We start from the raw sequence: 4,924 nt of genomic DNA on the forward strand, positions 1-4,924 counted from the left end.
TAGGTTACAGGAGATACAGTGTTAGCCAACTAAGCCCAGGGGTGGGGGGAGGAGGGGAAGGGAGGGATGGGGTTCGCAACGCTGAGAAAGAAAGAAGATAGATACACACAAACCTGTTACAATGGTCCGCAATGGTGGAGGAAGTGGTTACTAAGTCTGTATTCACTTCAAGATGAAGAACAGAAGTTTCAAAGGTCCTGTTATGTGCGTTCAAGTATATCACAGATTCACACAAGTTTAGGGCTGGAAGGGACCTTATGAGATCATCAGGTCCAGCCCCCCCCTGCTCTGGGCAGGAAAGACTTCTGGGGTCAAATAACCCCAGCAAGGTGTCCATGCAGTCTCCTTTTGAAGATCTCCATGGTAGGTGCCTACACTACCCCTGCTGGGAGTCTATTCCAGAGTCTGGTCACATGAACAGTGAAGAAGTTTTTCCTTATATCTAGGCTGAAACCTTCTTTTAGGAGTTTCTGACCATTGCTTCTGGTTTTCCTCTGGGGCACTTTGGGGAATAGTTGTTCACCTAGTCCCTGATGATCACCCCTGATATATTTGCAAGCTGCCACAAAATCCCCCCAAAGTTTTCTCTTTTCCAGGCTGAACAGTCCCATATCTGTCAGCCTTTCCTTGTATGGTTTGCTCTTCAGGCCTCTAATCACACAAGTAGCTCTTCTCTGGACTCTTTCAAGCTTCTCCATATCCTACTTGAAGTGTAGCATCCAGAACTGGATGCAGTACTCCAGCTGCAGCCTCACCAATGCTGAGTAGAGCGGGAGAATAACTTCCTTAGTTTTGCTTGAGAGGCATCAGTTGATGCATGCTAGTTCATTGTTTGCTCCGCTAACTGTAGCATCATATTGGTAGCTCATATTCATTTTATGGTCAATTATGACCCCCCAGGTCCTTTTCGGATGTGGTGCTAGCTAGGGTAGCACCACTGAGTTTGTAAGTTTGTTTCGATTTTTCCTCCCCAGATGGAGCACTTTACACTTCTCAGCATTGAACAGCATCTGGTTCTGGTCTGCCCACCTGACTAATCAATTTAGGTCCTCCTGGATTGTCAGCCTACCCTGATGCATGGCTGCAGTTCCCCACAGCCTCGTGTCATCAGTGAACTTTGCCAGTGTGCTTTTCACACTGTTACCTGCATACCTGTTTGCCAGTGTGCATATCCAGATAATTGATAATTGATGAAGATGTTGCAAAGCACTGGTACTGAACCCTGGGGGAAACCACTGGCTACCTCCCACCAGGTCGACATAGATCCATCTATTAATACTCTCTGGGTCTGACCCCACAGCCAGTTTCCCACCCGTCTGACCATTGAATTGTTGAGCCCATAGTCTCCTAGTTTTATCTTGAGAGCCTCATGGGACCCCAAGTCAAAGGCTTTCCTAAATTCCAAGTAAATGACGTCAACCTCATCTCCCTTATTCAGGTGGTGAGTAACCTAGTTGCTGAAGGAGATGAAGTTAGTCAGACATGACCTACCCATGACAAAACTGTGCTGGCTGTTGTTCAGAATTTTGCCTTCTACCGCATATGGACTCGAGACATTTTTCATGGATTTTTCCTGGGACTGAGGTCAGGCTGATTGGCCTGTAGTTCCCTGGTTCCTCTCTCTTCCCATTCTTGAAAATGGGCACAACAATGGCCCTTTTCCAGTCTTCTGGGACCTCTCCTGAGCACCATGAATTCTCAAAGATGTTCACCAGTGGCCTGCGATGACTTCAGCTAGTTTATTCAGCACTCTTGGATGGAGTTCATCCAGTTCTGCTGACTTATAAATATCCAGCCCCTAGCTGTTCTTTCACCAGTTTTACATTGACTGTTGGTAGGTGATCATCCCTACTGTGACTATTCCGTGTCATATCTGCATTTGGCAGGCTATCACTCTTAGACTAGTGGAATATAGATGCGAAGTACTTGTTCAGGAGTTCAGTTTTCTCCTTGGTGTCGGTGATCAGATGTCCAGATGCACTGAGCAATGGTCCCACATTTCCACTTGTTTTCCTCCTGTTACCTGCATACCTATTGAAGGACTTCTTATTGTCCTTGATTTTGGCTTCTAACCTGAATTTGGTCACCTCCTTTGCTTTTATAATCTGCCACTCTACAGGTATGGGTCAATGTTATGTAGTTCTCCTTGGGGGCCTATTACTAGTATACCTCCCTTTTTTTTTCCAGAAGATCTGTGACTTCCCTTTTGAGCCAAGATGGTCTTCTGGTCCCTGTGCCACCTTTTTATGTATAGGTATAGATAACTTCTATGCGCTGAGGATCGTGTTGAGGAATGACCCCTCTTCACCCACAATCTTTCCCTGTGGTCCATGATCCCATAGGGCTTTACCCTCTAAAGTCCTTAGCATTTTTAAAGTCAAGAATTTGTACTTTACTGACAGATTTTCCAGCCCTATGATGGACAGTGAAAGCGATAGTGTCATGGTCACTGTTGCCTAGGTTACCCTCTATCATCAGGTCACTCACCAGGTTGTTCCCCTTGGTCAAAATTAAATCTAGGAACACATTTCCTTTGGTCGGCCTGTATATTTCCTGAGACAGGTAGAGCTCAGCTATACAAGTCAGGACTCTATGCAACCAGTCAGATCTGGCTAAGTGTTCTTCCCAGGAGATGTCTGGGTAGTTAAAGTCACCCATGATGACCATATCCCATGCTCTCACAGTCTCTTCCAGTTCTCTGTAGAATTCCAGATCTAGCTCCTTATCTTGATTTGGAAGTCTGTAGTATATTCCTACAGTTAGGTCCCTTTCAGCTTGTCCCCAACATATCTTGACCCAGAGGGTATCAAGTTGCTTTTCCTTATTACCAATTTCAGCTTCCTTATATATAGAGCTACACTTCCACCCTTTTACCCTATGTAATCCCTCCTATGCAGGGTGTAGCCCTCTATAGCTACGGTCCAATCATGGATAGAGTCTCACTAGATTTCTGTTATCTCTGTGATATCATAGTCCCTGTGGGAAAGCAGGAGGGCCAGTTCCTTCTGTTTGTTCCCCATGCTCCTGGCATTTGTGTACAGGAATTTGAGCCCTCCACTGGAGGTCTTCAGTTTCCTGTCATGTTGAGGGAGCTCCATTCCCTCAGCTCATGGCACTGAACCTCCAAGCCTGAATAAACAATTATGTCTATTTTCTGAATGGGAATGTGCCCTCAAACTGAGAGTGAGCCCAAGAAAAGTGCGACCCAATTATTTTGTGTCCAAAGATGTCCGAAGTATGCACATGAAAGAGATTTTGAAGAGGTTCTTTGTCTTGCTTCATGTCTTCTGGGGAGCTCTTGTTCCCTTTTCCAACCTGACTGGGCTAAGAGCAACTCAAGATTCTTGTTGCTCATCCCAGCTCTTCCCTCCTCCTTTCTTCATCCCCAGTCCTTGCAGGCAAAAGCACAGTCCAGGTGTTTTATGGTAGTTCTTGACTTGACTCAGATGCAGTAACTGACAAGGTCAAAAGTAGTTCCTTTGGAATAAGTGCAAGTGCTGATGTGTATAATTACAGTTCCAACTAAACAAATTTGTCTGCATTGTCCCAAAGAAATACAGAAAAGGTCAGTTTTACATAGCATTCTACATTTGCATGTTGATCTCTATACCCATTTGCATGTAGGCTAAGTACAGACAGTCAAAAAGCCCAAGGCAGAATTGATTCAATCTAGGCAGCTTCCTCTAAATTGCATAGGTTGAACTGATAACCAGCTGTACTGATGTTCAGTTTTCAATTGGGAAAGGCAAGAAGAAGCCTGCACTGACCCAGGCCAGTAGGCTGGGGGTGCTGGAGCATGTCTCCCAGCCTGCTGGCTGTTGTCAGCCCAGCCAAGTGTCCACAACCCCCTGGTGTCCCCCCACAGGGGGTTAAGGATCCCCCTTTCTGAGTGCTGGCCTACTTTGGTGGAGTCTCCCCCTCAGGGGGTTTCTCTCAGCCTGGGTTCCTCAGCCCAGGCATCCATGGAGAGCTGAGGGGAATTTCCCACCACCCCCTTCCCAGCTGCTGATTGCTTCAGCCACTGCACCAGGAGGGAGGGAGAAGAAATCTTCCCAGCTGGAGTGCATCAACTAACATGGTCTCTTTCAACTGACACTCGCCTCCCATCCATGACTAAAGGCCAAAGTCTCCTCTGTTTGAGTGTAGGGATACTCAGTTTTAGCTGGAGCCTATAACTAGTCTCCAGTCTTGACTATACTATCATTAGAGGAGTGGATCAAATATTCTCCTGGGGGCCCTGCCACACATTCAACTTAAAGCTAGATAGAAACCAGGTATAGAGTTGTTACACATTTCTAAGCACTAACCTTGTAGCTAGTTGACTCTTTTTATAGCTGGATAGTACAGAGGTGTTGATAATTACTTTGCATGTGTGGCCAGTCTAAATGTATTGTGTGATTAAACAGTTAATCGTGTGATAATCATTTTGCACTTGTGGTCAGTTTTATTTTGCACATGTGGCCAGTCTAAATTTACTGTAAGATTAACCAGTTCATTATAAAGTATATGTAATGTGTAGCAGGAACCTAGGAGACATCCATGGACAGTTTAGGATTTGCCCTTATTTTTATAATACCCCAGGGCTGCAGCCTCTTTACCTTTTTCAGAGTTTCAAACTCTAAATTTGTTAGATTTATCATATCACAGAATCATAGAAAGTTAGAGTTGGAAGGGACCTCAGGAGTTCATCTAGTCCAACCTTCTGCCCAAAGCAGGACCATCCCCAACTAGATTATTTCAGCCAAAGCTTGTTCTAGCTGGGTTCTGGAAACATCAAAGGTTGGGGCTTCTACCACCACTCTGAGTAACCTGTTCCAGTGTTTTACTACTCTCCTAGTGAGAAAACTCTTCCTAATATTTAACCTAAACTTCCCTTGCTGCAACTTGAGACCATTGCTCCTTGTTCTGTCATCTGCCATTGCTG

At 45.3% G+C, this 4,924-nt stretch overlaps 1 long non-coding RNA gene across 1 annotated transcript in view; it reads left to right on the forward strand.

Moving 5' to 3' along the window:
* Positions 1-4,924, forward strand: part of LOC109324177 — a 17,210-nt gene that overhangs the window by 937 nt on the left and 11,349 nt on the right. Inside the window, exon 2 of the long non-coding RNA XR_002104874.1 lies at positions 3,631-3,638. This is a non-coding gene — a long non-coding RNA (uncharacterized LOC109324177). The remainder of the gene's footprint in view (positions 1-3,630; positions 3,639-4,924) is intronic.

The sequence above is a fragment of the Crocodylus porosus genome, unplaced genomic scaffold (assembly GCF_001723895.1).
Source record: "Crocodylus porosus isolate Cpor-Errol unplaced genomic scaffold, CroPor_comp1, whole genome shotgun sequence".
In the NCBI taxonomy this organism is placed as follows: domain Eukaryota; kingdom Metazoa; phylum Chordata; order Crocodylia; family Crocodylidae; genus Crocodylus; species Crocodylus porosus.